General features: G+C 44.1%; 1 long non-coding RNA gene across 3 annotated transcripts in view; it reads right to left on the reverse strand.

The window, feature by feature from the left end:
* Positions 1 to 739: 739 nt before the first annotated feature.
* The window catches only part of LOC142018008 (uncharacterized), a 216,459-nt gene continuing 191,977 nt past the window's right edge, over positions 740 to 25,221 (reverse strand). For all 3 annotated transcript variants that reach the window (XR_012646652.1, XR_012646653.1, XR_012646649.1), the window contains 3 exons: positions 9,833 to 9,945; positions 7,139 to 7,208; positions 740 to 1,048 (listed from right to left, as the gene is read on the reverse strand). This is a non-coding gene — a long non-coding RNA (uncharacterized LOC142018008). The remainder of the gene's footprint in view (positions 1,049 to 7,138; positions 7,209 to 9,832; positions 9,946 to 25,221) is intronic.

Raw genomic sequence — 25,221 nt, forward strand, 5'->3', positions numbered from 1 at the left:
TGACCTAAATTCTTTGTAAACATTTCTGGCCAATAATTTTTGTCTTCTTTACTCCCCGCTTCTTTCTGACCAGTTTAGGTCCCAAACCTGAAAGCATGCATTCCCTGTGAGCTCCTTGTCCTCGTATCTGTGACTACGTCTACGCAAAAACAACAGGAAGTCCTGTGGCACCTTATAGACTAATAGATCTATTTGAGCATAAGCTTTCATGGGCACAGACCCACTTCATCAAGTGCATGCATCTGCCCACAAAAGCTTATGCTCCAATAAATCTGTTAGTTCATAAGGTGCCACAAGACTTCTCATTGTTCTTTGTGTAACACGGCTGCCCCTCTGATACTTGGTACCTGGCAAGGCACTAAATTTAGCCATATGGTGTAGAAATCCATCAACCTCATGAAAAAACTTACATCTACACAGTAGCCCTGTTTCAAAATGAGATGCCAGGAGTCCTCTGCAGACCTTGGCGTAGTGGTGAGCAGCTGTACTATTGGCCCTCTCCACCCCTGCCCTGTTCCCCACAATGATTAAAGCACCCCACCACTCATACATGCCACAAACATCACACTGAACTCAAAAGAATAAGTTTATTTGGCGGGGAGGAGAGGTTTAAACAGCAGGGAAAAGAAGCACGGTCAAGGGTGGTGGAATAGCCTTTTGCAGTGACCCTTGGGGTTATTGCGGCAGGCTGTCCTTGCCCTTCCTCCCTGCATTTGGGGGCTGCGACGACACGGGTGGGTGATCCGTCTTCACGCGACTCCCAGCTACTGCGTTGGGAGCCCCTCTGCAGCTCCAGCATGGAGTGCAGGACCTCCGTTTCGTTGCTCAATGTTGTTAAGAGCTTTGCCACGTACTCCCCCTGGTTTGCTGCTTGCTGTCTCTGGAACTCAAGCATACTCCACTGCCACTGTGCTGTACTCTGCTGCCACTCTGGTGTCTCTTTTCATGTCACTGGTTTCTGCTTCAGATCACTCCATGTGCTGCAGGATCAGATCCTGCTTGGACCTTTTGCGCTTCCTTGCCCTGTCTCCCACGGTGGGCATGACAGCTGGAAAGTGAAGGTCAAAATTATTTATGTGCTCGTTGCTCAGTTATTCACTATTTCTTACAAGTTAGATTTTTTCATTGTTTTTAAACAACCACTATTAGTTTGATACTTTTCAAGTAGTCAGACTTTAGGAACATTGCTGTGTGTATTATCATGATATTCAAACAACGTATACAGCGAGAAATACAAGCAATCTGTCTGAGTTGTGTATTGTCTTAGCCAAACCTCTATGATTCACTCTTGAGTGGGATTTTTAAGAAAACTATGAAATGCAATTTTTTTGTATTAAGTCTTTCATAAAAGCTGCTTTCAAATGACACAACAACTGTGTCAAAAATAGCATAGGACAAGTGAAATAGCTATAGGCCAGGCAGAAGTCTGTTTTCAGATTAGAGATGAAAATAGATGGAATCAATGTGGCAAAGAGATATAAGAAAGATGTTCTAGAAGACAGGTGTGAGGAAAAGAAAAGCAGCTCTCATATCGACAATGGCAAAGTAGCTAAAAAAATACAGAAGCAGACCGGGGGAAAGTTGTGTTTGACAGTGAGGAAGTGAAGTGTGATCAGATAGGTTGAGTAGGTGGAGCATGAGTAAAAGGACTATGATTCAATGGACATCTATGACTAATAAACAAGAGCTGATGCAAACAGGGTCATTCTAGAGAACTCCCAAACAAACACTTGGAATACTGGATTCACTTCTGGGCTCTTTTATTTCGGGAAGATATTGAAAAATTACATTGCAGAAGACATAGTATATTTAAAAACTATTTATCAGATACAGGAGATGACATCCAGACTAGAGATGCTACACCTACAATAATTCGAGTTCGCTGATTTCTAGTTAACAGGAATTAGCTAATGCTTTTGTCAGTTTGGGACGCCACAAGATGTTTGTTCAAGGACACAAACGTTTGTGGTTCACTCTGGTGTTTAGCTAACTATAAATATTTGTGCAATTTTAAAATGTGTTGGTTAACTCAAATTAATAGGAAATCAATTAACTTGAACAAAAACAGGGCACAACCTTGACATACCTTGTCTAGGCATACCCTCAAGGCACATATTCACTAAGAAAAAAAGGGCACTGGGCTAAGTTCCCTTTCTCTTTCTAAAATCTCGCCTTATACACCTATTTCTTTTGCAAAGTTTTCCTGCACCAGTCAATACTTCTCTGTGCTCTGAAACTAATTCCTGATGTTTATCTCAGATAGCTTTTAAGCTGTTGAAGGCAGGGATCTTTTCTCTTCACATATTATCACTAAGTGCTCTATGTATAGTTCTGTGTGTCTATACTGGGAAAGCAATCTTTAATTTTCTGGTGCCTGGTTCATATCCATCCTGACCTGGAAGCAAGGGAAAGCTGTTAGTGCCATATACAACACCATTTGGTAATATGTGAATATAACAACTCTCATTTGCTTCCAGACTGGGAAAGATGTAAACCGGTCACCAAACAGTTCAAGGCCTCCTATCCCATTAACAATCTTCTGAGTTGTCCTTGGTGTCCATCATAGTCACCAAAACTAAGATCATTACAAGACCCTACTATGGATAAATAATACATGAATAAATAAAGCCAAATGCAAATTTAAAAAAACAATCTATCAGCAGAGCTAAATTTTAAAATTTTGCATAGTAAAAGAATAAGGGTGTTTAAATCCAGAGCAGGCCTCTGACAATTCTGGCCAGAAAAATAGGTGAATTCACCTGTACATGAATATCAAGGAAGGGCTAAGTGTTAGCATGAGTTTCATCTAATTCAATTATATGTTAATAGAAATAAAAAGAGATGCTAATAACAAGCTGTCTTATATTTGCTTTGCATATACATAATAATCACATTAGCATAATGTATATGCTAGTAATTAAATAACCATAGATGTGTAGACTTCATGCAAATTAATGAAGGATTTTTGTTTGCTGTTACATTACCTTTTACATTGTACATTTCCCTACAGCTAAACTGAAACCAAATGGAACCTCGGAAAGGCTAATGAAGGAGTTAGTGGCTGGAATAGGAAGTGCTCATTTCAAAGCAAAGGAGGGTGGTGGACACTTCTCAGATTGCTTTCTATGTGGAAAAGCTATAAATAGGGATTAATAAAAGGATCATGTATCTCTGAACTTTTTGGACATCCTAGATAAGCACTCCAAATGGAAGACAGAGATCCCCAAAATTATTTTGGGTCACTCTGAGAGACTACCAGAAAACTAGCAAATTACTAAATCTCTGTTATCATTTTGAATTTTTAAACTTAGACTAATCTGTTAATGCATTTTATCTGCTTCAACATCTTAAAACTCTCATTTCTTTTTCTTAACTAATAAACTTTTAGTCAGTTTATTAGAGAAAATGGCTGCCATCATTTTCTTTGATGTGAGATTGAGAGTTCCCACTGACCTGGGGTAAGTGAGGGACCCTTTGGGGTTGGAAATAACCTGAAGTGGTGTGATTTTTTTTGTTTTAATTACCTTTCAGCATTATATTCCATTTGTCTGGATGGCAAAACAGGCTAGAGAGCTTAAGGAGACAGTCTGTGATTCCATGGTAAAACAGGTATAGTAATTCAGGGGTACACATTTGTTCCTGGCTGGATGAAATCTAATTATAGAAAATGCCATCAGTCTGGGATGTCTGTCTTATTTACTGACAATCTGAACTGTGATTGGAACTCCCAGTTGTGAGCCTCTCTTGAAAGTGTAAAAAGGTCCATTTCTGTTTAGAAATTAAGAATTACATGAAACTAAACATACCACAGTTATCTAGCTATGCCATCTTGCAGGATTGCACTAACCCAATTCTTTCAATTATATTAACTTTATTTAATATATAATTCACATTTTTCTGAATCCGTAAATACAAAATTGAAACCTTCTCCCAGATGATACGGACAATTTTTCAAGTCGGGTACCATATTGCAGCAGTGAGATTTTATTTATTTTTAAAAGCTTGCCAATAGATGCTGCAGTGCGTTAATCAGATTTGACTTACCTCAAAGACCCAGTTTCTGAAATTGTTTGATGGAGTGTAATTACACTTTGACTAGTAGAGTCTCAAGTTCTCTGTTCAGATTATGGTTCACATCATCTCTATTCTTAATGATCAATTCATCCATATTAGCCCATAACTATCAAAACATTTATGCCAAATCTAATTAATACTGTGCATTGAAAAGTGAGTATAATTGGTGAAATCAGTCTTTTGTTAATTTGCTAGTCTAATACTACAGCTTTTTCTGCTGTAAAAACACACTGCATTATATAAGTTGGGGATGGAGAGGAAACATACTGTTTTTGCTCACTGTAGCCTTGCCTAGTTAGAGAGTAGAAAAGACTGAGAAACATGCATGAACAACTGCACAGAATATTTGTTGTGGTATAATTTTTTTTGTAGTTTTATTAGTAAAGAGTAGCTACCTACAGAAAAGCCTCTTTAATTAGAAACAAAGACTGTACCTAGAGTAGCTTGTACCTAATACAGGCTTTTGGTAAGTTCATGGATATTAGAGGATTGTAGGGCAATGGATCTGGTGCTATAGCTTGCTGCATCAAATGCTTTTAATTCACAATCACAAAATGTCGGTGGTGCTATGGAAATGACATTGTGCCCTTGTGAAATGTTACTGTTTCAGTAACAGCACAACTCACTTGAAGAAAAACGTTTAGATAGAGCCTCGGTGTGCAGGCCTGTGCCCAGTCTGAGCAACTAACCAGCTAGTTAATTGAGGCCCTGGGTCAGGGCAGGGCAGTCCAGAGTCTTTGAGCTCATGTTTGCACTCAGGCTGAGCAGCAAACAGTTCCTGGGCTGGGGGCAGGAAGAGGAAGAGGAGGAGGGTCAGTAAAGAATCTAAGGACTCAGGCTCACAGGCAGGCTTAGTGGCAAACAGTCAGGCCTCCTAGTTCAGGCAGAGGGCTGACAAGCATAGACTTCTTGCTTATGAGGGGGAGGCTACCACCCAGGGATGGCAAGGGAGGGACGTAAGCATAAATCAGGAAAAACTACTCTTGCACCATAGGTCAAAAGCCGAACAAGAAAATATAGTTATTCCAAACCCATAAAGTATAACATTGATCAAACTGACAGCTAAATAGATACAAGATATTACAATCTAAACTTTTCCAGTTGTAAATCTTTTTATAGCCTATAATTGTGTTTGGGGAAAAGACAATAAAGAAAATTAAAATGACAAAAGATGAGCATTTATTTGTCAAAGGATTGTCACTGTTAGTCAAAATCTTCACTTTGATCATCTTCTCTTGATAATTTAGTGACTAGTATTCCTTTTTTTGAGGACAAGTGATCCTTAATATGTATCAAAGCCTTTATATAAACACTGCTTACTGTCTAACACCCTGATCCTGTGATTGGCACATGCACAGGATGGCTTGTGAAAATCAGCCCTTAATTCAGCGGTGAGGAACTTGTGGCATGCCAGCTTCACTGAGTTCATCAGGGTTAGTGGCTGCAGGGCTGCAAGTCAGTTTGTTTACCTGAGTGTCTACAGACAAGGAGGAGCACTGGTCCAGTGGTCACAGTTCACTGTTCTCTGCCTAAGGTAGCTGCAGGAAGCAACACCCAGCATGTCTCTGCAGCCAGCACCACTTTTCTCTGGCTGGTGAGGTAAACCACATCCAGTGGGAGCTGCAGGGAGGCTGTGTCTGGATGGTCAACCTTAACAAAATGTCCTGTGGCCCACCATTGGATAACCTTGACAGGCCAAGAGCCAACGGTTGCTGACCCCGTGACACAGATAGAAGACGGATCGTGTATCCAACTTCTTATCTAATATCTATTCCACATTGTTTAGTAAAGTGAAAATTATGTTAGCATCCTTTAAATTGGATAGCAACATTTTATACTAGAGTATTGAATAATGTTAATATTATTTCCTCCAGTTGTCATGTGATCACATGTTCCATTTGAACACTGATGTTTGTTTGTAAAGAATCAATTGACTATTAATACTCTAATGCCAGCATTATGGACAAAACATAAAAACCTATTCAGATAAAGGGGCTTTGCAGCTTTTGGAATGAAAACATTCAACTTTTCATTAAAAATAGAGTAATTCCCCCATCTTCATATAGGTAAATTCATTAATTATACTAGTCTGGTCAAAAGTAAAGCTGATAACTGCAGAGGAAATATTTATATCTGAGATATTCTTAATTCTACTCATTCCTACTCTTACAAATTGTTTGTGTTTTTTTCTGGAAGTATTTCTTTGATGATTTATGCTGTCGATGAGCCATTGATTATAAATGAGAATTACCCCTGGAAACGTAAGACCAAGAAATAACCAATAAATCTTGGTTGGGGGGAGAAACTATAAACAAACTGGATGTCATAATTTAGCAAAACATACTAACCAATTAAAATAACATAGAAGATATTTCAAATTGTCATACATTGTATCTCCAGTAACCACAACCTCCTTTCAACAAAACTTCAGTATAAGAACAGTCAGCAGTCAATAACAATATCTTAGGGTAAGTCTATGCTTATCAGGAGATCGACCCATTCAGGGTTGATTTTCCAGAATTCGATTTTGAATGTCTGGTAAAGATGTGCAAAATCAATCTCTCTGGGATCCACAGTCAAGCCTCCTGTATTCCTCCTCTCACGAGGAGTCAGGGAGGTTGATGGGTGCATTACTCCTATAGCCCTCCTACAGTGAGGACAGACCTTACAGTCGACTGCAGATATGTCAATTCTAGCTACGCAATAGACTAAGCATAAGAAAGGCGCACTCTCTTGTAGCCCCTCCAGCTGTGACATCCTCAGAAGCAGACAAGCTTTAATACCAGGAAGTCAAGAGGCAGCCAAACCAAACCACAGAAAAAAAATCCCACTGAAATTCGGCAATTTCTGCAAATCATAAAATGTCATACTGTACTACCTTGTACCAATTACTGAAATTACCAATACAAAGTTCAGAATAGTTGCAGAAAAATTGTGCTAAGCATTGCATTCTGTGAGCGAGTTTATTACTGTAAATAGAAATATTTGCCTTAAGTAAGCATCAATGAGTAACTCAAATTGCAACATGAATTACATTACATCAGACCATGTTGAGCATATTTACCTTGTTTTGAAAAAGGTGGGAGACTGGAGAGATGAAAAGACCATTAAATTGTTCCTTTTTCATTATAATGCTGGAAGAAGAAGAAAAATCAATAATTGAAAATTTTGATGACTTTTTAATTTTTGGGTGGAAAAAAGTTTTTTTTTGTTTGTTTTTTTTGTGGGACTTGTCCTACCCTACATAAACCCACAAGAAAAGGTGATCTGTGCAGCTGTACTCCTGTGACTTTCTTCTCTTTCCTGAGCTCATTGGCAAAGAGAGAAGAGTTTAGCAAAAACTGTTTATGGTTCACCTCCCAAATTTTCACTCCCTGGCTCTTTTTTTAGGGCCTGATTCTGAGCGACACTGAGCACTCGGTCTCAGTTGTGAGCGTTGTGGGTGCTCAGTATCTCTCCAGACTAGAATTCCAGGGAGAAAAATTACATTTCTTTCCTTCCAATATTTTTGGGTTTTAGAGTGTGGCCTCCATACTATTTAAGAGTTTAAGTCCTGAATTTTGCATAAATTTGATTCTTGACAGATATCTTGCAGTTGAACCCTATTCTTACTATTACTCTCTTTCCTTTTCTGCCATGCTGTATTGGAAACTGTAACCCTAAGTAATGAATGAAGCAGACACATAATTCATTTGCCTAAGGAAAGAGGCTAAAAGTCTCTAACAAAATGGCCAATGAGGGGCTGTGAATATCATAGCCATGACTATGGCATAGAAACTCCAGGGGAACGAGGGCAACCAAGAATAATGAGTAGGCTACATGAGTGGCCCTGCTTTATCTCACTGGGCCACAAGATGGATATCGGGCTTGTGCACTAACCATGACCCCAAGAATAAGATTATATACACTGCACTTGAGTCACCTTTATGATGCCTTTTCAACACAAGGGGATCCATTATTCAGGGCAAATTAAACTGACAACAAAAGTAACATAAAGAAGCAGAGGGAGCACACAGCTCTGACATTGTTGTGTGCAATCAGCGTGCACCTCACACGTGCCCTTGCTTTAAACGTGTGTCGCTTCTCATTTTGCCAGGTGCTGCTCAACCCTCCTGTCCACTGGAGGCCTCACACCCACTCCACCCCTTCCCTCAAACCTGCACCCAGCCTCTTCCCTGCCTCCTCCTCTGAGTGCCCCCCTGTCTCTTCTCCCCCCTCTCCTCCCTCCAGCATTTCCAGAGTGCTCTGAATGAGTTGATTCATGGTGTTCAAGCTCTGGGAGGGAGGATGAGAATGAGGCATGAATCAGTTGATTCACAGCACTCTGGAAGTTCTGGGAGGGAGGGGGAGAAGTATGTAAGTGAAGGTCCCCAGTATGAGAGAGGCATAGGGTGGTTGCATGGGTCACATTTAGAACTCTGATGGGCCACATGTGGCTTGTGGGCCGTGAGTTGCTCACCACTGTTCCAGAGCTATTTGTGAACATGAGAGCACCTACACAAATGTTGTGTTCTGTATTTTAATAAAAACCAGTGTGGTGTAAAAATGAAAGAATAGATTTCTGTAATTTCCTATTAAACTAAACACATCACAAATGAGGGTCATACAGAGTTTTTCACTCATCTGTGTTCTAATATGAAAATTCTAATGGGCTTGTAGGCAGGTGTCTACTAAGTGAAATGCAAATTTTAAGACTCAGACAACTGAGAATGATCTTTGACAGTCCAGGGAAGTAGGATGATGCCTTCTGGACTATATTGCTTGTGACACAAAGGCTAATGGAATAAATATTTGTTTTCACCAAGTACAGGTTGAATCTCTCTCGTCCGGCACCCTCAGGACCTGAATGGTGCTGGACAAGAGAATTTGCCAGACAATGGAAGGTCAATATTGTCTAGCACATTACTAACACTTCCTCTGCTTACTGGGATGTAAATAAACTTTATGGGAATATGGGAAACTTGGCCACCCCCATGATAAGTGGCTGTCCGGCTAACTAAAATCATGCCACATTACAGAGTTTGCCAGACGAGAGTGTTCTGGATTAGAGAGGTTCGACCTGTATCTCTCTCTCTCAAATACTGGCCCACTAAAGATGCTTAATTCAGTCTCCTGCAGAGGTCTAAATTGTGATTAAATTAAACAGTCACAGACAATATGCATTGTGGTCAAGAGTTTCAAAATCAGATAGTGGTTTTTATATCCCGCTACTGAAAGAGTGTCCTGATTTTCAGAGAGTGCAATGTCAGTCCCTGTTAAGGCATTTTGTAACTGGGTACCCAAAAATGATTAGTTAACTTTGAAAATTTTGGCCTACATCTTTACAGTGCAGTCCCTCTCACTTTCACTTTTTGGGAGTGATTCTTCACTTACTGACACCAGTAAAAATCAAGAGGAGTCAGTGGAGTCATTGAAGTCAGTGGAATTATACTGGCATGGGAAGAGAGTCAGATCCTGTACCTTTTGCTCTGTAACATTAAAGTAGTAATGAGCCTGATCTGAAAGAGCCCGTATCCAGATACCCTTTAACTTTGGATGTGGGTCTGGGGTTGAATTTCAGGTCCAAATTTTTCATTAGCTAGCTTTAAAATGTATTCCTGGTGCAGCTGACACCAAATAAACCAGCTAAGTCCTAAAAGTACCATAATGGCTTCCCCAGTATTGAAATTTATTTATATTCTGAGTAAAGTTAGTACATGAAGAAGAAGATTGGTAAGTTTCAAAGATTTTCCTTGTGGTCGGTATTTGTGCAGCTTACCACTCAGTAGTCTCCCTCCAAAAATATTTTGAGGTAAACTGTCTAAAAGAAGATGGGATAGGATTCCTTTATCTCTCTCGCAAACCCTCCACATCAATGAGAGAGCCTTTAGCCTGAAAGAAGCAAATAAGAATGATGGCAATCCTTGGAACAAGATATGACATATTCCAAGGACTATGAAAGAATGTAGTATAAGCATGGGAATTCCTTTGTCCAGAAAGCTCAAGGCACTTTTCCCCTCTGATTTAGCAGTAGAAGCCACTTTAGGAAAGCAAAGAACATCTCTGACTCATGTGTTTATTTAATTACTAACACTGGTAAAGATGACTCCTCATTTTTCTCCTTGAGGTTTCCCATAGAAAACAAACAAATACTACTTTTGCTTAAATCTTATACCTTCGGAAGGAAGTCATGTTACAAAATATTTCCTAGGAGATTTGTTTATGTGACTTTTTTTTTTGTGGGAGAGGGGTTTTTATTAAATTAAAATCATTTGGAGATATTTGCTTTTTTGTACATGTACTAAATTTGCAGAGGCATAGCCATGTTATTCTTAAGATTCTCCTTCACAAAAAACAAGTGGTCCTTTAGCATCTTAAAGACTGGTAAATTTATTTATTAGCTAATGAGCTTTTGTGGGTAAGATCCACTTCTTCAGATTCAAGTAGAAAATAAGAATCCAGAGCTTATATAGCAGGGAGGAGAGGAATGGCAGGTGACTCCCTTCCCCCATTTTTTTCTTCTTGTCCCCTTCCTCCCAGGCTCCACGTGTATATTTGCAGTAAGTGTAGCTGTGCTAGTTTTAGGCTATTATAGAGATGAGGTGGGTGCAGTGGTCTATTATTGGACCTACTCCTGTGAGTGAAAGAGACAAGCTTTTGAGCTTACATCTGAAGAAGAGTTGTGTGTAAGTCCGAAAGCTCTTTTCTTTCACCTACAGAAGTTGGTTCAATAAAAGATATTACCGCATCCAACTAGTCTCTATCAATTTGACTAGAGTTAATAATACATACCTGTTTACACAATATACCACAGGATTTTGCTTCCCATGACATCAGCAGGTGATCACTGAATATTTTTTTCAAGAATGTGTATTTGTAGCTTGATGTCTTGTGGGAGCAGAATTAGATACAGTTGTTATAATCCGTCACCTACTTAAGCTGCTTCAGTTAATTGGTTTAACTGATCTTTAGTAAAGTCAGCTTCCTTAGACTTCCATTTAATGTAGTCCCTTTCAGAGAGAGAAAGTTAGGCATCAAGTACTGAGAGAACTTTCAGTGAAATATGAATTTGTCCTTTAAGTCTCTGAATTGTAGTCTCCCATAATATTGTCTGACTATTAATGGCGCAGTTCATAACTTTTGCATACGTAAGACAATAAACTTAAGTAGCTTCTGGCTATAACTGGAGGTGGTAGTGCTGATGAAAAGGACTCAGAGAGTGTAGTGGAGTCATCATTTAGGTGATGCAGTTGGAAAAAAGGCAAATGTGCCTTTGAGGTGGATTAGCAGGCATGTTATATGTAAAGAGGAGAGGTAATTGTTTCACTGTATCTGGCATTTGGTAAAACCTCCATTGCAGTACTGAGTCCAGTGCTGGGAGTGACACTTTAGAAAAAATGTGGAGAAATTTGGAGAGAGTCCAGAAGATAGCTATAAAAATAATAAAGTTCAGCAAACGGGCCTGTGAAGAAAGGTTAAAGAAAGAAACAACTGGATATGTTTAGTCTCAAGAAAAGGTGCCTGAGTGGGGACATCGTAACAGTCTTCAAATACGCTAAGGACTGTTAAAAAGAGTACGTTAATCAATTTTTCTCAGTGTCTTAAGAAAGTAGGACAAGAAGTAATGGACTGAATTTATAGCCAATGAGATTTCAGTTAGATATTAGGAAAAATGAAATAGTTCTGGAATAGGCTTTCGGGGCAAGTTGCAGAATCCCCATCGCTTCTGGTTTTTAAGCACAGGTTGGACAAATACCTGTCAGGAATTGTCTTGGTTTTACTTATGCCTGCCACAGTGCAGGAGGATGATCTTCCGAAGTCCATTGTAGATCTACATTTCTACGATTCTGTCATTCCAGGGGCAACTGGTGGGGAAGGACCCAGGGAGGGGTCTGGTAACACGACCTTCCCCCTCAGGATTTCTCCCCACACCACTGCAGCCTGTGGGAGGGTTGAGACAACATCCTTTCCATCCCAGGCCTCTGTCTGCTGTGCCCTTTAACAAATGGGAAAGGTTAAGAGAGTATTGAGTTTCTTGGTGGACAGAACATGAAGGATAAAGCAGAATGAAGAGGTAGACTGGAGTAGAGACCTGACCTTCCTAATGGCTCTGTTAGTTCAAAGCAAATACATTTAAATACAAAGATTATGGTGTTCAGAATCCCACTTTTTTCTAAATCAGATGTTTGCAATTCCAAGGAGACAACTCAGCTTAAAAATATATATATGTGTATTATCCAGGAATGTTCTGAAAGGTTTTACATGTCCTTATAAAGAGAGCTTGCTTAGAGCAGTCAAAATGAACTCAGTTTCTGATGTGGCCACATCTCCAGTCCATAGCACACTTTCTCAATGGAAATTCACAGTACGTGAGCCTTTGGCATACGAGGATCTTACTTCCTATTATGCTAGAAATACAGTAGCTGTTCTATAAACAAGGCTTATTAGAAAACTAATTGGCTGGCTAATCCGAATGTTAAATCCCTAACAATGAAAAACAATGTTCTTTTTGACCTATCTCTGGTCACATTTTAGGACATTAATTTACACATGCAAATTTTTTTTCCTGGGGTTTCAAGCCAAAACATTTTCCCACAAGTTCCTGAATGAATACTTTTTTTTTCTCCTATTGTAGAACTGTGGTGTCTTCAGGCAAGCCACATCTTTAATGTGACATATGTAAGAAGATGATGGTGGTGGGCAGAGCTTTTTGTGTAAAAAATGAGGGGATGGTATGGCTCCTCGCTCCCCCGCTCCTGGGTTCCTGCAGCTGGGACTGCCATAGGGGCAGTGGGGGCTCTGGTTCCCAGACCAGCACTGCTGTGGGATGGTGGGGGCTCCAACTCTGGGCCTCGTGGGGGCTCTGGCTCTGGCTCCGCACTGCTGTGGGGCCAGTGGGGCTCTGGCAGCCCCTCAGCTGGGAGCCAGTTGGGGCACTGAGCGCTGCCAGCAACACCAGCTGGGGGAACCCTGGAAAGGAGGTGCTGCTCTGCATTATTGCTTGGTGGTGGGAAATCTGGGGCATTGCTCTAACATTATTAACTTCTAAAAGTTTGTGAATTACAGTTTATTTTACCACTTCCTAAAACTAGGTGGAAAATAATGCTCTCTGAGCCAAACTGTTTCACATGTTAACCAATCCATGTAACGGCAAGCCCATTTAGGCATATAAAGATAAGAGTTTTATAAAAACAGCCATGGTAGAAAAAAATTTTAGACATTTAAATCATCACATAGAAATGCATAATTAAGGCATAAATCTAGATTCTTTTAAGGTTTATAAGCCCATGCCTCACTTCTGACTCGGAGAAAGAAAGCTAGGTAGTCCCAACTGTATATTGTTTTGTTTGATTGTTTAAATGGCATTTCCTACTGGGGCTCTGTTTTTGGTTACATTAGGTATAAAGCCATCTTCTCAGTGAACTTAGCCTGATGTGATTTTATCATCTGTATTATATGGCAGACCCAGTCTTTACATAATTTGATTTCGTTTTACTAGAATATATCTTTTCCATAGTGCTTTTCATTCAGAATGTTTCCACAGAGTCAAGTTCAAAGTTTCTAGAGTTATCTTGAAGGTGTTCAATGCCCTGGGCCCAGCATGCCTAAGAGTTTTTGTGCACAGGAAGCTAATTTGAATCAACTAAATGTAAATTTAAAATGCATCAAGTCCCTGTGTGTGAGGCTCTCATTCAGAAGTAAAAGTGGCCTGGGTTTGCCTTAGCTTAATACACATCTTGTTTGAGGGCAAAGGGCTGAATCAGACTTGGTTTGGCTTCACAGCTATCAGTTTTTATGGCTGAGTTCAGTTCAAACTGATGTTAATTGAACAGACCACCTGTCTGTTACCTTACTATTTTAAAATTAATCAAAAATAATCCCAGGGAAGAGTATTATCTGCAATAATACATTTTGATATTATCAACAGATACAATCAGTCACCTTAACCTAGCCATTACTAATAAAACTTCTCTGGACTAATTCATTCAGTCATTCCTGATAATTTTTCCGGGCTGAGAAAGCATTGTATTGCTGCTTTCCTTTTATAATTTGTTGTCTTTCCAATATATCTGATGAGACAATTAACATTGCTCCTGTTTACATGCTGCAGCCTGCCAGTTCTGTTTATTTTTAGTTCAGTTGCTATGTATAGTTAGATTCCTGTGTTTTCTTTTGTGCAAGCATCATGGTTATTACACACACACAAAGATATATTTTGATACTGTTGGACTTGGCACATTAAAACTGCTCAGTGTAAGATGTCTTGTTCCAAGATACCCTGTATGTCTCCCAAAAGAAAAAGCAATGCCCCATTTAATAGCTATACAAAAAATGGGTCATTGGTAACCAGGAATCCCTGTGTTCTAATTGTACTTCTGTTATTCAAGTAATTTTATTTCTGTGTGTCTCTCTCATCTGAATAGTAATTATAAGAATAATAACAATACCATCAAATAAGGGTGGCAATTCATCCATCAATATTAAGTGTGTCAAAGGTGTTTAGTGCCAACTATATGGATTGCCCTCTATTGTTAGGTGATCAAATATAATATTTATAAATGCAAACCCTGCACTGTGAAATATAAATATAAATATATTTATAAATACAAACCCTGGACTGTGAAAGTCTGAATCTTTCCTCTATCATCAAACATTGCTTAGGGCACAAACCGAGGGCCTTACATCTCTGTCTATCCAGGGCTGCCAACTGCCTAATGGTGTGCCTGCCATAGCAGATACTTTAGTTTCATTCTCAACACGGTCTAAATATTTCCATTTTCTTTTCTGGGTATAAGGGGTTGTTGAACCGCTGTTATATCTCATAATTTGTAAAATATATACTCTATTTCGTACTAAGTGCTTTTCTAAGAATTTTGCTTTCAAAAGCATTTAGGTGTCTTTCTTTACCTGTGGCAGCTTTCACATCCTTATGTTGCAACATAAATAGCATTTGAGTTGAAGAATCTTTAGTCAATACTACGTAAAAAGATACTCTACAGCTAATCCAATAACTTTAAACTTTTAAAATAGTAATGAATTGCTCCCAATTTTGCTCAAATGAACAGCTGAAAAAATCTCTCTAATTTTAGCAACAGACTAGTTCAGTTCCTGGTCGGGCGCTATTTCGAAGTTAACTTCGACGTTAGGCGGCGAGATGTCGAAGTCACTATCCTCATCAGGAGATGGGGATAGTGCCCTACTTCGACGTTGAACGTCGAAGTAGGGACCGTGTAGTCATTGCGCGTCCCGCAACTTCGAAATAGCGGGGTCCGCCATGGCGGCCATCAGCTGAGGGGTTGAGAGACGCTCTCTCTCCAGCCCCTGCGGGGCTCTATGGTCACCGTGGGCAGCAGCCCTTAGCCCAGGGCTTCTGGCTGCTGCTGCTGCAGCTGGGGATCCATGCTGCATGCACAGGGTCTGCAACCAGTTGTCAGCTCTGTGGATCTTGTGTTGTTTAGCACAACTGTGTCTAGGAGGGGCCCTTTAAGGGAGCGGCTTGCTGTTGAGTCCGCCCTGTGACCCTGTCTGCAGCTGTGCCTGGAACCCTTATTTCGATGTGTGCTACTTTGGCGTGTAGACGTTCCCTCGCAGCGCCTATTTCGATGTGGTGCTGCGCAACGTTGAAGTTGAACATCGACGTTGCCAGCCCTGGAGGACGTGAAGACGTTATTCATCGAAATAGCCTATTTCGATGTTGCTACATCAAAATAAGCTATTTCGATGTAGGCTTCACGTGTAGACGTAGCCATAGCGTGGAATCTTTGGATTCAGAGTTTCCCAAAGATGAGTCTGTTTGTAACCAGAGGATTCATTAGGTGTAGTCTTCAATGTTGATAGGATACCTCTACTGTATCTGATAAGTGGCATTTAATAGCTGATGTGTAGTGTCATTTTGGTAAGGTGTATTTGCACAGATTAGTGATCCTCAACCTGTGGTTCTTGTTCCTTATCCTGCTCTTTTGAAGTTCACATTTTGATTATATCTCCTTCTTGCTCTTGCAGCCACAAGGAAAAGTGGGAGGACAACATAGGCTACATCTACACTACAGTGATCTGTTGCCAGAAGTTACTGTTGGAAGAGATCTTCTGGGAAAACTTCTGTCAACAGATCATGTTTACACACAAAAGCGTATTGAAAAAGTAATCTGCTCAGTCGACAGAAAGCCGCCAGACTGCCTGGCCGTGCTCTCAGCAGAAGGGTCAACCAGAAGCTCAGCAAACAGGGCTGCCCAGGGAACTGGAAGCCCTGTCTGCCAACAGAGGGGCTCCCAGACCATCTTCACGGCTTTTTTTCTGTTGACAAAGGCAGTATACCCGAATGTGAAGTGGCACAATGCTGCTGGCAGATGTGCCGGGTTTAGTCAACAGTCCGTCAGTAAAGCACATTTTGCCTGTAGACGTTCCGCAGGTTTTTCCAACAAAAGGCCAGTTTTGCCAGAAAAACCCTCATGTGTAGACGTAGCCAGTGAGACGTGTGGGAGGATTAACCTTTCCTGGACATCCCACTCTAAAGCATTTATTCTGAAGTGATAGTTTTCTATTTGACTCATGGTCAGGTCTTCCTCCTTCCACTCTATATTTTTACCAATTATAACTATGCACATGAACACCGGCTAGCACTTTGGGAAAACGGGCAGATTCTGTCACCATTGTTCATGTTGAGTAATATCATACTCCATAAGTAACCATGCTGAAATCACTGGAACAGCTTGTGGCATAAGGGACTTCTCAGTCTGAGTAAGGGTGGCAATTTCAAATTTAATGTGTTCATTATTTTAAACACTTATTTTGCCTTCAGCAAATTTGCCATAATGCATATCATTTTCCTTTGAATTATGTTGGCGAACAGACAGAAATGTCTCTGTTCAAACCCAATTATCATCAGCCACTGCCACTTAATACCATGAAAGAGAAAAACTTTCAGCCACAGTCATTCGAAAAATACCAATACAGCTACTACTGATGCCACCCAGTGGTTCAAATTGAGTTTTGCAAGCAATTGGGTGCAGATTTCTTCAAATCTTGTTCTGATACATTTCAGTCCTCAACCCAGAAACTCTTCTCCATCCTATTCAACCACTTCAAAGCTTTAAGTAGGTCAAAAGGTAGGATGTGATGTTTACTGGACAGTATTTACCCACACCTTCCAATTTCGCTATTACTTTCTGGCAGAGGCAATCTGTGCTTGGTGAGGGTGGGGAAAAGACAGAGGGTAGAATGCAGATACCCAGCTTCAGCAATCTGGGCCGGGGGGCGGGGGTGGGGGGGAGGTCACGTGACCCCTCATATCTTCCTGCCTCATATCATCTTTGCTTTCTGGTGTAACTTTTGCACTCCAATACCATGACAAGACAGATTGATCTTATCAAGTACTTTGGCAAAACTCTCAGTCACTTGGCTTCAGCAACTATGAAAGCAATTGAGGATGTTCCACTGACAACTGAATCACAATGCCTTCAGGGAACAGTCTTTCAGTAATGATCCATTCTAAAACTATGGTTTAGTACATTTAGGATAATTAGGTCATTGGTTCTCAGTCAGGGGTAAGTAGATGTCTTAACATCAGTGAGGACCAACCAGCAGCAGGCAGCATCTTTACTCACAATTCCAAGCCTCTTTCTAACCAGCTCTCTTCCCAAAAGATCTGTTACCTTCTTCATTAAGCCTTGTTACTGGTGTTTCTCAGGCCTTCTAGTCCTCTGCTTTCTTTCCTGCTTCAGGAGATGTCACAGAATAAATATCCAGCCACTACCCATTTGCATTCAGATCCCAGGACACACTCCTCAGACCGCATAGCTCAGGTATTATTGCAGGGTTGCCATATTTGTGCATGATTTAAGTAGTGGTTTCTATTGTTTCAGCTGTCATTAACAAAGGGGCATTTAATTGCTCCCTCATTTATCTTTAGGATAAGTGACCATTTTGCCGATCAGCTTCAGTGAGGTTTATGACTACTCATAGATCAAAGAGATCTTGCCTCAGACCCACCTAACCTCCAGCATAACAGCACTATTGGTTTAACACAAGGGTGGGCCCACCAGCCCTTTTCATCTGGCTCATAGCTTACCCGGCCAGAACCCTGAGGCAGGCTTCCAGGCCGCTCAAAATGACTAGTGGCTCCCTCTAGGCACAGCACAGGGCAGGGGAGGAATACTTTGCATGCTGCCCCCACCCTCAGCCCAATCATTGCAGCTCTCATTGGCCAGTTGTCAGCCAATAGGAACTACAATGATTGGCCTGGGGGTAGGGGGAGTGTGTGAAGTTTCCCCTACCCACAAAAGGCATGAGGCGCAGAGGCACACGGAGGGAGCCTCCAGCAGTTTTGATCAGCCTGAGGCTGCAGCAGGCAGAGATCCTGCCTCTGGGTCCCACTAGGCTGCTGGCTGGGAGCTGCCTAGAAACGTACCTCTCGGCCAGAGCCTGCCACTGGTACTCCAGCCCCTCCCTCCCCATAACTCCCTGCACCAGGTTACCACCCAAACCGTTTGCACCCCCTTTTCCCCTCTGCCCTGTCACAACCCCCTGCCACATTAAACACTATGCACCCCCTGCTATGGCCCTCCCCCGGATGAGAATCTTCTCCTGTACTCATGCCTGATCCCGGGCCCTGCACCCCAACCCCTACCTTAACTCACCACCCAAACCTTCTGCACTACTCCTCCCTCAGGTCACAGCTCCCTCCCAGAACCTGCACCCCCTCCCACATGCCTTCCCCAGCCAGAACCCATACCCCTACGTGCACCCCGATCCCCTGCCCAAGACACAACCTCCTGCCTTCACCCATACTCCCAGCCAGGCCCCCCACCTCCTGCACCCCAGTTCTCTACCTTGACCTCCCATCTGCACCTAAGCTCCGTCACAGACCCTGCAGCCCTCCACATAAAAGTGTGACCCTTGACCACTTACCAATATTTTGGAGTGGCCCTTCCATAAAAAATTATTGCCCACCCATAGTCTAAAGCCTCTTGCAAAGTTTGGCACATGAAATCAATAACCTGAAATAATTAAATGATGTGGCAAAAAATATTAATTCTGTAACACTTATAAGGTCTCTGATTTCTTCAGTTATCTGGGCCGGCCAACAAAATTACAAACAACCAGGTAGCTAAGCTAGCAGAATGCAGCCTGTGCTTCACATTTGTAATGTGGGAATTCTTTGTTCTACCTTTTCAGTCTCATTCTCTATTCCCCACTCAGCTCTTTGCTCCTTTTCACTTCACAGATAAGTAAATGCTGCTTTTATTTGCTTGTCTTTTACCCAATTCTCCCTCTTTTCCAGCTTCCTCACTCTCCCACGTCAATACCCAAGTTAAGATTTATCAGAGCTGGGTACTTTCCGTGCTACTTTTCAGTGCCTAATGCTAGGGAAAGAGAAAATATGACATGTCCAAACTGTCTTTATGTCATACAACATGCCTAAGAAAAATCCTCTGTATATTTTGTCCCAGAACAAGTGCAAACCAAGACCTCTTTGTACAGTGCAGCCAAGGAGATACTCACGCTGTCATTACCAGGAGGGGGCTGGAAGTGGATTGGTCTTGTGCTTCAGATGGAAACTGAGTCCATCACCAGAATAGCACCAAGATGGATACCTGAAGGCAATAGAAAATGAGGCTGCCCCAAAAACCACATGAGCTCTGTCTGCACGTGCACTTAATTTAAAAAATACAGGCCCTCTTTCAAAAGGACACAGGGAATATCTACAGGTACAATGTGTTCTTTCAAAAGGAAATCAGAGGAACATGGCTTAGATGTTGAAATCCGGACCCCGACCCCATTTTAGGAAAAGTGCCCATTTCAAAACTCTCTTTTGAAACAAGGTACGTGTAGATGCTCCATAGCCCAGTCTTTCAAAAGAGGAGTCCGCCACGGCACAGGCCAGCTGGAGGGTGGAGACGCCCTGGCCTGCAACAGTGGGGCTCTATGGTCCTTGCATCTCATTGCCCTTAAAGCTGCACGGCCCCAGAAATCCTGTGGCAGGAAGCTGAGACCATGTGAGCAGCAAAAGCACCAGCTGCTCTCAGCATGTCCTCTCAGCCGCCCCCAGAACACCACTGCACAGCAATGGCCAGCAGCTGCCTGTCACTGGAGCTCCAGGCCCCACCTCAGAGCCCTCACAGGGCTCCCAGGAGCAGCAGGGACAAAAGAAAAAAAAAAAAGGGCTTCCTCCTGGACAGAGCCTGAATTAAGAGACCTCCTAGGACTATGGAAGAAGGAGGAGGTATTGAGAGAGATGCAGGTGAAGCGCCACAATGCCACGGCCTTCACCCCCCTCACCCATGGCCTCAGCACCTGGGGACACCCGGAGTGCACTCCGGACCAAGTCCAGAGCAAAGTAAAAGAGCTCCAGCAGCGCTACACCCAGGCCTGGGTACTCTGGGGCAGGCCCCCCACCTGTCCCTACTACTGGGAGCTCCGCTCCATCCTGGGGCCCTGGGACAGCTCCCCACCACCTGTCGTTTTGGACACGACTGTGGACCAGAGCAAGGACAAAGCCCAGGAGGAACCAGGACCAGGGACCCAGAGCCAAGGGATTGACACCACCCTGGAGTGGTCAAGTGAGGAGGGGGACCTCATAATCAACGTGCCCTCATGGTCATCCAGCCAGGTGATTGGGAGACAGGTGTTGCCAGAGTTCATTGAGGGACTCTCTGGTAAGTCCATGGCAGGACGTGCATGCTGGCTAGTGGAGTGCAGGTGACATAGCTGCCAGCAGGCCACGCACAGGCCTAGTGGTCTAGGCCCAGACCCATCCTGGCCGGCTGTGGACCCCCAGCACACCACACCACCTGCAGGTGACAGACAGCACCCAGCCCCATGGACAGCTCCATGCGCCATGTGCGCAGCAAGATGTGGGTGGGGCTGGATTGCACCTGAGGACAGTCCCGCTTGGACAGGGAACCCCTGTGCACCCTCAATACTGCATGAACACTGTGCCCATCTCATCCCTGGGTGGGGGTGTTGTCCCTGGGCAGGGTGGGTCTCGTTCCTTGGTGGTTGTTGTCCCAGCTGGGTGGGTGTTGTCCCTGGTGGCATGCCCCCAAGGTTTCTGATCAGGGACTGTAATGCCATCCTTCTCTCTTTTCAGCTGCACCAGCCAAGAGCTGGCAGAGTCTCATGTCCTCTGTAGACACAGAGAGCCCCCCCACGGGCAGTAGAGAGGGGCCAGGCACCTCCATCAGGGCCACCACACCAGGCCCATAGCTGGAGACTGCAGTGGTGTTCATGGGAGGACACTGCCAGTCTCTGCCAGGCTGAGGTGGTGGAGCAACTCCTCCAACTGGAGGAGGCTGATCTGGTCTGGCAGAGAGAGGCCTGGGACTGCCTACTGTCCTGCCTGGAGGGCATACACAGGATTCTCCAGGAGCACATGGCCAACATGGCCCACTTCCTGGCACACCATGCTGCACCCCTCGATGCACCTTCTGCTTAGCCCCCTGCCACATCCCTTGCCAAACCCCCCCGCTGAGCCCCCTGCCCTCCACAATGTTTCATTCACAAAGATGCCCATGTCCTGTGTTCTCATAGGGGTGGATGTATGGGTGTGGTGGTGAGTGGTGGACATATGGGGGGATGGTGAGGGGTGGCTTTGTGTTATGGCCCAAGAGCAAAGCTCTCACAGAGGGTCTCACTGATGCAGACCCCATCCCAGTTGGCCTGGTAATGGGCAGCAGTGGCTGGTTGCTCATACCCAGGCCCGGACTTGTCCTCCCAGCCTTGGACAAATGCCTTCCCCTTATCCTCCACAACACTGTGGAGGGCACAGCAGGTGCCCACCACCAGCAGGACGTTGCTCACCCCGACCTCCAGGTGCAAAAGGAGGCACTTCCACCACCCCTTCAAGTGCCCAAAGGCCTGCTTCATGACATTGCAGGGCTCATGGAAGGGGGTGTTGAAGGCCTCCTGGGTGGGGTCAAGGTAGCTGATATAGGGCTGCATGAACCACAGTGGTAGTGGGTACATGGCATCCACCACCATGCACAGTGGCTTGGTGATGTCCCCAGCTGGGAGCTCCCGCTGGAGGAAGTAGGTCCTGGTCTCCAAATGCCAGCACAGGCTGGAATTCTGGAACACCCAGGCATCATGTATTCATCCTGCCCAGCCCACGTACACATCCATGAACCGGTCTTTGTGATCAGCCACGGCCTGGAGGACTTCTGAGTGGTAGCCTTTGCGATTAATATAGTGGCCGGCACTGTGTGGTGGGGCACAGATGGGATGTGCACCCCATCCAGGGTGCCAAAGCAGTTCAGGAACCCGAGTGCTGTGAATCCCCCAACGGCAGCATTCAGGTCCCCGAGGTGGATGACTCAATGGAGGAGCATCACATTTACTTCACGGATGACATGTATGGGATGGAAGACACATGCTCTCATGATGGTGTGGGGGGAGTTCCTAGCCCAGAAGCCCGGGTCCCCGAGCCCAGGAGCACCCTCCCTCCTCCCCGTGTTGGGGCTGTGACCCAGGCCCAGCTTACCTCCATGAGGACAGGTCTGATGGTGGCCTTGCCCACCCAAACTGATGTCCCACTGAGTGGTAGCTGTTCGGGGTGTCCAGTTTCTAAATAGCAATAGTGACGTGTTTCTTGAGGGGCAGAGTGGGCCACATGGTGGTGGTGTCCTGCTGCCTCAGTGCGGGGGTGAGCCAGTGGCAGAGCTCATGTAAGATCTGCCTGCTCATGTAAAAGTTCTGCAGTCATCTGGCATCGTCCCATTGCTCCAAGACCAGCCTCTGTCACCAGTCTGAGCTGCTGGGGTGGCTCCAGAGATACTGGGGCACCCAGGGCAGGGTCCAGGCTGGGGGGTGCTCCAAGTCCTGGGGGGAGGGGCACTCAGTCTCCCGGGGAGCAGTGGGGTGTCTGCGACAACTGTGCATAGGAGCTGTAGCACAGAGGCCAGGATGTCGACCTTTAAAGCCAGGAGCCGGTGCTCATCCTCCCTGCTGCTACATGCTGGGCTCTGCGTAGCTCTGCAGGCCTTGACTCGTGCAAGGTCAGGGTGTCTGGGGGAGCCCTTTAAGGAAGTGGCTGCCTGTGGGCCCTGGAAGGGCTTGGCAGCCAAGCGACCCCATCCGCGGTGTCTCCAGCTCCATTCTTCCAAAAGAGCGCACGTAGCCATGTGGATGCTCTCTTTTGAAAGAACGGAGCAGTCTTTCAGAACAGCAAATTGAAACTTTGATCCACTTTTGCTGTGTAGTCACACACTTTTGAATGGCTGGATTTTAATTGCTGTCATTCAATTTTCAGCCCTTCAAAAGAGGGCTCCTGTGTAGACACAGCTAAGGTGAACAGAAACTGTGGCAGCTGAGCTGAAAAAGGAGCACAGTTGGAGAACCATTAACAGTTTTGCCAGAAAAAGACAGGATTGGAGGAGCTTCATCACCACCCTATACAGCAGAGGTGTAACTGGTACTAATTCACCACTCTCCTGGCTGGGAGAAGGTCATTTAGTTTTCCCATCTAGAATATCACTTTATTGCCTTTTTTCCCTTAGCAAAAAAAATCATTATGCATTTCCCCCCACCCTGCCACATATCTGACCCGAGCTTTTAAGATTTCATGCTGTATAATTCATTCACAAACAAACTCTTCCTTTGCAAAGTTAAAATTAAACCAAGAAGCTTTCTGCCTACATCAAAGCTGATACAAATAGGACTCCAGAAGGGATTGACATGAAAATGAACAGCTTGGCAATTCAAGTCTTAGGGGTAAAGGCACACAAAGTTAAAGCAGAAATATTTACAACAGCCAAAAGGGAAAGCAACTGATTTTTAAATGTATTTTGTAAAACTAAAATTAGTAACAGTTGCAGTAGAAAAATTGAGAAACTTGTGTAGAAAGTGCTGTATAAATAAAAACTGTTCTGTTTGTAATAGCCAGAAATCAGGCAGCTCAAAGGGCAGTTCCGGTCAATGGGAAGAGTTCACACAAGAGAACAGGTTGCCAAGAGATCTAGTGCCAAAGTAAAGTACAGCACCGGATGCTCAAGTAGGTCCAAGTAGCTAGAAGCAGCCAATAGCTTTCTGTCTGCACAAGGCAAGCAGGAAGTTCATACATAACCCCCCACCAATACAGAACCAAGACCTTGTAGACAATTCAGAAATGATTTGCAAATAGGGATGGGGAATCATTTTCAGGTTGGGGGCCACTCACCCACAGAAAAATCCACTGGGGGCTACATTCAAGAGAGGAGCAAACAAACAAACAAAAACCACTCATACACGGCCCCCAACAGAGAAGCAGAAATAAAAGACACTCACCTCACAACACTCAAGCTCCTCCCCAAGGTCTAGGAAGACCAGAGCTAGTAGATTTAGTGGGGCCTCCCTAGGCTCTGGTGTGGGGTCAAAAATAAGAGATTCAGTGCTTGAGAGCGGGCGGCTGGGGAGTGGGCTGAGGCAGGGATATGGGATTTGGGTAGGAAGTAGGGTGCAAGAGTGAGGTTGGGGTGCAGATTCTGGGTGGGAGATAGGGTGCAGGAGCCAGCCAGGTATGGGGCATGGGGTCTAGAAGGTGGTGTTGGAGTGGGGTAGGGGTGAGGGTCTGGAAGGGGAGTGCAGGCGCAAGCTGGGGATGGGGAGTGAGGGTTCGGGGCACGAGGGAGGGTGCAGGAATGGGCTGGGGATGGGAGCGTGGGGTCTGGAAAAAGGGGTGCAGAAGTAACGCCTGACTGAGTGCATGTGGTAAGCAAATGAGAGTGAATCATTTAGCCACCAAACCACAGCTCAGGTTGAAGGCATTGCACTTTATAATCTGTAGTACAGAAGAGCTTCCTCATTGCTCCAGCCCAATAGCTGCCTTTAATTTTGATATATTGCACCCCACCCCCTCCCACACAGTCTAATCACTCAGACCCATATATAAAGTGGTTAAAAAGATTGCTGCACTGTAGGGCCGCGTCTACATGTGCACGCTACTTCAAAGTAGCGGCGCCAACTTCGAAATAGCGCCCGTCACGGCTACACGTGTTGGGCGCTATTTCGAAGTTGAAATCGACATTAGGCGGCGAGACATCGAAGTCGCTAACCCCATGAGGGGATGGGAATAGCGCCCTACTTCGAACTTGAACGTCGAAGTAGGGCACGTGTAGACGATCCACGTCCCGCAACATCGAAATAGCGGGGTCCGCCATGGCGGCCATCAGCTGAGGGGTTGAGAGACGCTCTCTC

This window comes from Carettochelys insculpta, chromosome 1 (assembly GCF_033958435.1).
Source record: "Carettochelys insculpta isolate YL-2023 chromosome 1, ASM3395843v1, whole genome shotgun sequence".
Classification (NCBI taxonomy): Eukaryota; Metazoa; Chordata; order Testudines; family Carettochelyidae; genus Carettochelys; species Carettochelys insculpta.